A 7,610-nucleotide genomic window follows, 5' to 3' on the forward strand; every position below is an offset into this window, starting at 1 on the left:
TTTACTTTCAAGCATTGAAGTTGGGAGCCCGCCCAGATAACAGAGGCATAAATTCAGTCTTTATCTTCAAGCATTGAAGTTGGGAGCCCGCCCATAATAACAGAGGCATACATTCAGTCTTTATATTTCAAGCGTTGAAGTTAGGAGCCCGCCCAGATAACAGAGGCATACATTCAGCATTAATTTTCAAGTATTAAAGTTGGGTGTCCGCCCATACAACAGAGGCATAGGTTTCAAGATCAAGTCAGAGGACAATAAAACAGAGGGTTACAGCAGGAATCCCCAATAGGAAACAATAAAGTCCCAGCACATACTCAAGAGCATGGGTCAAAAGGAAGAAAAACATCGGAAGAAAAGCACCGGAGGAAACACAAGACGACGAGAAAGCCAGGCAACAAGAACAAATTTCAGTCTAGCCTAGCTTCTTATTTTTATTTTAAATACGGTGTAATAAGGAGATCGGTAAGCAGTGATAACAACAACAGTAGTAACATTGCAATCCCACGGTAGTCCCAGCTACCAAAATTTCCCGAACTACATTAACCTGATTCCCCTTTAGCCAGGGATATGTAGGAAACCTTTGAAGCAAAGGTTCGGTTAAATCTTTTCCAAAAAAAATGCTTCACCCGGAGTACTCGGATGGGCAAAAATCGCTCGCTTTATCTTTGCATGAAAACTCTTCGTGTCTCCGGGCAAAGAGGGGCAGCTGTAAGCACGTGATTTTTGCCCTATATGAGAAATACTCCCAAAAAATGCAAAATAAAATGATTTTCCTTGGTGTGCAATTTTGAGTATTTTGTGACATTTTTGGATTATTATTTGTATTTGTCTGTGTTTGTTCATTTGCTAAATTAATAAAAAATACAAAAATATATCATATTTGCATGTAGGATTTAATTCTATAATTGTTAGTAATTAAATTAGTTTTATCAAAATTAAAAAATTTACAAAAAATATGCATCTTTTGCATTTTTAGCATTTAATGTCCAAATGAACAATTTTATGCTTAATTATTACTTAATTGTGCGTTAATTGTTATTGGTAGTTAATTTGCGCTTTTATAACTTAATTTAGTTCTTAATAATAATTTAAGTATTCTTAAAATTTAGTTTTAGAAAATAAAAGAAGAAAAGATAACAAAAATACAAATAAAAATCGGATTGGGCCACTTCTTCAATTTTCAACCCCAGGCCCAAACAATTGTCCACGACCCAGTCCACTTCACATGGGTCGACCCGGTCTGCCCCATTAACCCGTTAACCCAAGACCCACTCTTCATTTTTGTCATAACACAAAACAAAAAAAAAGGGGAAAACAAAAAAGGAAAACCCTAAAACTAAGAAAGAAAACATCCGCCCCCCCAGACCCATTTTGCTCTTTCTCCTCTCAAAAAAACCTTTAACCCCGTTCATGGCTGCCTCCCATGGATTTGTCTGCGTCTTCGTCGTCACCCCCCACATCCAAACGCCATAGCCCCCGGGAAACCACCTGTGTCCACCGTCCATCACCTTCCCCATCCATCGCGACTTCATCTTCGTCGTTCGACGTCAAGCTCGAGTCCGAGCTCGACGTCCATGGCTACCCTCACCCTCGTCGTCAACACTGCCCTCCTCCACCTCGCTTCTTCTGCTTTCAGCTCCATCTCCAAACGACCATAGTCATTGAAATACCCAGCTCCACCATGTCGACGGACAGCTCGTCGATCACTGCCCCGACGCGTCGCTGCTGCCGCCGTTATAGCAGCTTCGTCGTCCTCCTCAACGAACAGCTCCTCGTCATCCAGCTCCTCCGTTTCGCCGCTACAACTCAGTCCCGCCATGGACCCAGCAGGAGTTGATGCTGATGCTTCGTTTCAATGAAGGAGAAGGCTACTGGTTGCTCAGCTGCTGCCTCACTTCGTCTTCTTCACTTCTGCCTCGCACACATGGATGGGTTTTGGACGAGTTCGTCGATCATTGTTCGAGTTCGTCGTTAATTGTTCGTTGTTCGTCATTTCAATCCGGTTGGTAGATTTTGAATTTTATTTTGTCCGTATTTTGTTTTGATATTTTCGAATCTAAAATCGGAAAATGTTTGTTTTGTTTATCGTTTGAATTAATTTTTAGTTCATGTTCATGTGTTGTTTGTTAAATTAATTTTTCAGATTCAAAATGAAAGGTTAATTAATTGTTTTTCATGTTTATTTCATGTTCGTATCGTTGTTTAAGTGAATCATTGTTGTTGTTTAAGTGAATATTTGTTAGTTTAATGCTTGTTAGATTCAAATTGAAATTTAATTAATTATTTTTTCAATTTGTTTCATGTTGTTATGAATTTTCCAGAAAATGTTAATGTTGTTTGAATCATTAGAATCCGTCATGTTTGTTGCTTAAAAAACAGATTTAATTAATGTTCATCTTTGTTTGAAGTTCATGTTTAAATCCAGTGATTTAATGTGAGTTTATGTTTGTTTGTGATTTGTTGATTTAATTGAATCATGCATATTGTTGTTGGTATTGTTGTATCTTTGTTCATCCATTGATGATCTAAATTAACCAGGATTGGTTCCCGATATGGTTGATTTATTTCCATTAATTTGGAGTTTGTGTTGTTCATCATGTTCATATGATTTGTTGTTGAAGATTGTTGAGAAATTGGTCATCTTGACTATATTTTGGTTGAGTTAGGATTAATTGATTGTTTAGAGCAGAGGGGTAATTTGGTAAATTGCATTGCATTCGCGGGGTAGATTTGTAAGTGCAATAAGGTCGGAGGGGTAGTTTGGTAATTGAACATTATTTTGATTCTTTATATTAAGCATGGGAGACAAATATAATGGGGTGGAGTTTTTGATGTACTTGTTTAATGTAATGGGGGACAAGACAAAACATAATGGGGAGGAATCTTGTACTTTTTTTAATATAGGCATGGGGGACAAATTACAATGGGGAGGAATATTGTACTTTTTTAATATAGGCATGGGGGACAAATTGTAATGGGTTGGGAATGTGTTAGTTATTTAATGTAGGCATGGGGGACAAAGTTTAAAATAAATAAAACATTAATTAGTGGGACAAAACATGCCATTGGGGGAATAATTTTGGGGTTGGGAATTCAAGACAAGGTCTTGCTATATATATATGTTCATTTGACACATTAAGGGGGGGACTTGAACATTGAGAGGATTTTTAGAGAGAAGAAAAAAGGTTGAACATTATTGAGAGATTATTGTTGAGAGACTTTTACACTTGAGAGTTGACATACTTTTATACTGGAGAAAGTTTGTGATAGTAAAAGAGAAAGACAATTTGAACTTTCACTCGAACAATTCTGTTTGCCTTTCTTCGAGTGTTATTCAAAAATCCGAAGCTGCTGCATCTCGTATATTTTCTCTCTTCTGCTTTGACTGCGATTGTATTTTTGCACTGCTGAGGTTTTCAATCTGTTACTGGGTCATTCTACTGGTTGTTACTGGTTTCGCGGTGTTGCTGAACCTGCTGTTGCTGTGTTATTACTGCTGCTGACTCCTACTTCTTTTGTTCTTGTATTGCTGTTTCCAGGTACACATTTGTACACTCTTGGTTCGAAGCAAAAAATGAAATATTAATCAGGCTCCTGTTCCTCTTGAATTCTTTTGTTTGGATTTGTGTTTGAATATTAATTTCCCTCTCTTGGTGTAAAAATGTAGTTGATTGATTAAATGAGCAATGATGTCGCATATGTATAACTTCTTCATCTAATAATGTTAGCTTACATTAATCGAAGAATAGTTAATCTGTTTTGATATTATTGTGTATTTATCTCATCTTCTAGCAAATAATAAAATGTGGAATGAAAGCAGTTTTTCCTTGTACAAACGCGATCGCAATTTTCCGTTCACATTAGCCGTAACTTAATAACTAATAAGTTGCGTTTTTCAGCATGTAAATAATTAGGAGATTTTTCTTTTATTTTAGAGACAAACTTAATAGAAAAATTTAGTCGCTATAGGTTTATCCTTTTTAAAATAAAAATGAGACGAGCCTCGCCAAATAAATCACAAACCGCCGGGGCCCTCAATAAAATACATAACCATTGACTAGACTTTGGATTTGGCCGTTTAATGAACCTTCACGGCCTCTTCCTAAAATAACAATACGTTAGACTCTTTAAGACGCGCCTTAATAAATCTTACCTTCCTAAACTCGGGTGCACATTTATGTGACCCAAATCCAATTCTCAACGGAGTCGAAATGTGTTTCTAATCACGGGTACATTGATTATGACGTGGTTCGAGATGCGTGTCCATGACGTTGCAAATTCATTTTAAAAAATAAGAATGAGATGAGCCTTGCCAAATAAAATACAAATTGCGGGGCCCTCAGTAAATATTTGTTTTAAAAATTATTTGGACTTCGGGATGGACCGTTTAGTAAAATTTCATGGTCTTACCCAAAATAAATACGCTAGTCACTTTAGGCGCGCCTTTAATAATTTAATTTCCTTAAACTCGGGTGCACATTGATGTGACCCAAATCCAAATCTCAACGGAGTCAAAGTGTGTCGACGACCACGGGTACATTGATTGTAACGCGGTTCGAGATACATTTTTACAACGTTGTAATTCTTGATAAAAACAGTAAATGATAAAAGCGGTTAAAAGTTAAATTTTGCACATAAGTTCACACTTGTATAAAATCAGATAATCAAGCCGAATATAACAGTTGAGCGACCGTGCTAGAACCATGGAACTCGGGAATGCCTAACACCTTCTCCCGGGTTAACAGAATTCCTTATCCGGATTTCTGGTACGCAGACTGTAATATAGAGTCATTCTTTTCCTCGATTCGGGATTAAAATTGGTGACTTGGGACACCTTAAATCTCCCAAGTGGCGACTCTGAAATAAATAAACCAATCCCGTTTCGATTGTCCTTTAATTGGAAAAAACTCCCTTGCGCCCCCGCGGGTGCGGAAAAAGGAGGTGTGACATACATGACAACAAAAATTGGGTTTCAAGTCTATGAAGAGCGTTTGAAATAATATTTGTCGGTTGTAATCATAAACAATAGTAGCCAAAGATCATATTACCTTGCTATGAATCTTTTTCGTAGAAAATAGTTGTACGTATCACTTAGCTACAAAATTTTAAGCCATCACCATTTAAACATTGTATGTTTGGTGATAAAACTTTATTGTCACTAAGTCACATGTTGATTAGAAATAACAAAACGATTGTCGTAATTGTTTATATTACCGGTGACAAAAATTTAGGTTCCAAATAAATGTAAATTTTTGATAAGTTTTCTAATGGGTCAATTAGAACTTTATATTTAATCGGCATAATACATACTTTACCCTCTCGGTTACACAAAAATCTCTATTATATAAACAGGGGTGACTCAAGCGCAAGTGTGGTCTAAATCCAAATTTTTATATGAGGCCTAATATTTTTTAAAATAAAGTTCTGATATATATGTTTATTTGAAGTCTATTCTTCTTGCTTTCTGAGATACAAAGTTGTTAATAATTGTTTTGATTGATTTTTTCTAATAATTAATTGATAATATGATTAACCCATTAATTAATCTTTCTTGAGATACTATTGACCTTAAGTAAGATTTTATCAATGTTAATTTTGAAAAACTTCTTTTGGTTGAGGCAACTATATATATTATAGGAACTGTTAACATTATTCTATAAGCAAAATAAGCATTTGAAAAATCAAAACTTTTTATTATAATTGAGTATATCCATTAATCTATTATCTTCTTCTGGTACTATTTTTCTTAATATTCTTAATTCAAGAAATAAGTCTAAACCATCAATATGAGCTTGACTGTCATGTCTTAAGGAACATTCAAAGTTAAGGCACTACTTTTTCATATTTTGGTCATCTAATGATCTCATTTTGTTTACCTTCTAATATGAAATCAAAAATATCTTCATATACTTCAAATTGTTCAAATCTTTCTTTTAGTGAAAAATGGCTTGATCTACTATATATAGGAAGTAATTAACTCTAAAAGATTTTTTAAAAGATTTTATGATTTCATCATCAATGTTCTCATTTTAATTTTTTTCTACAAATTACATGTTTATTATGAAATTTAAGTTCTATATTTATCTTAAATGTAATTTTCTTGCCAAAATTATTACAGTTGTAAATCTCTCTTCTCTATTATTTCTTTCATAATCTACTTTTATTCTAAAAATATTAAATATTATTTTTTTAAAATACATATCAACCTATTATTTCTAAAAATGCCCCCCCTCCTCCCACCCCTCCCATATTTAGGGACCTAAGGCACAAAGCCTTATTACCATAAGGTTAGAGCCGGCATGTACTACACATCCAGACTTATCACTTCGTAGCTAAAACTTCTTATGTGGACAGTATGGTTGTCCAACGGGACTGGACGGAACAAACAGGACGAAACGTTCGTCCCATCCCGTCCCGTCCCGCTAACAAATGGAATGAGACGGGATGAGTTCGTGGGCCTTAAGTGTATTTTTTTTTAAAAAAATGTCTAGTTTTTGAAAATTACTATGTTTTTAAAGTTTGCAACGACTAGATTTTCGACTTATTTAATAAACTTAAATGTTACTATGTTAAAATAAAAATTAGAAAACTATATAAAGAATTATAAAATATTAAAACAAAAGACTTGTAATGAAATATTCTAGTAATTATAAATTTATAATAGAGTTATAATTTATTTAATATAATTTTAAAGTATTAACTATTAAGTAACTAAGACAATTCATAAATAAAATTCAACGCTTAGAGCCTTTTATTTTATTAATAGAACTTTCAAATCTCAAATACAAATATAATTCTTTTGAATAGCACCTAATCGACGCAACCACCTTCTAGGAAGGGTTCTATTTGAACTAGGCCTCTTAGTAGCCAATTAAAAATTATCATACTAATATTTGTAAGCTCCTATATAGATTCTTTGTAACTTATCAATAATATCTCTTCGACATTCTGCTGGAATTGGCAATGTTGATTGATGTTCCATGAGCTCCATGTCATCATCACTCCCAGTGGTTAGTATCTCATTGTATTCTTCTTCCTCCCTAGTGGTTAATTTTTCAAAACCAAGATTTCTTCTTTCTGAATTAATCCAATCTCTGAATAATACGGAAATCTCTAGAGTGTCCTCCGCTAATAAATGTCAATGATCTCCAATTTGAAATCTTACCACGCTAAAAGCACTTTCCAATGCTACTGATGATGCTTGAATAGCCAGGATATCTCGGGCCATAATTGAAAGTGTTGGAAAAGCCTTGCCACGCTCCCTCCACCATGACAATAGTTGTTCCTTGCCTTCTTTGTCTTTAATATTTTCCAATCCTTGATTAAGATAAGAATCAAGTTCATCATCAATAGAGGAATCAAAACCTGTTATATCATCCATATCTTCCCATAAAACTTCTGCTCTACTTAGAAGTAGAGGGAGCAATTTCACAACCAGTTGTATCCATATATTTATATTTATCAAACATTGATCTAGCATAAGAATATATGCTAGCTCGGAAACTCGTCCGGATTGCGCACGCAAATTGCTGATGAATAAAATGAGGTTTTAAAGACTTCGGAACGCAGAATCGAATTCTAAAATATAAGATGCCTTATGAGTAACCACA

General features: G+C 34.6%; 1 long non-coding RNA gene across 1 annotated transcript; it reads left to right on the forward strand.

Annotated features, from left to right (window-relative positions):
• The first annotated feature begins 1,330 nt into the window (after positions 1 to 1,330).
• On the forward strand, positions 1,331 to 3,763 carry LOC142179060 (uncharacterized). Its single transcript, XR_012707195.1, has 2 exons — positions 1,331 to 2,002; positions 3,540 to 3,763. It is a non-coding gene; the product is annotated as an uncharacterized LOC142179060 (long non-coding RNA).
• Positions 3,764 to 7,610: the final 3,847 nt, after the last annotated feature.

The sequence above is a fragment of the Nicotiana tabacum genome, unplaced genomic scaffold, assembly GCF_000715075.1.
Source record: "Nicotiana tabacum cultivar K326 unplaced genomic scaffold, ASM71507v2 Un00272, whole genome shotgun sequence".
NCBI lineage: Eukaryota > Viridiplantae > Streptophyta > Magnoliopsida > Solanales > Solanaceae > Nicotiana > Nicotiana tabacum.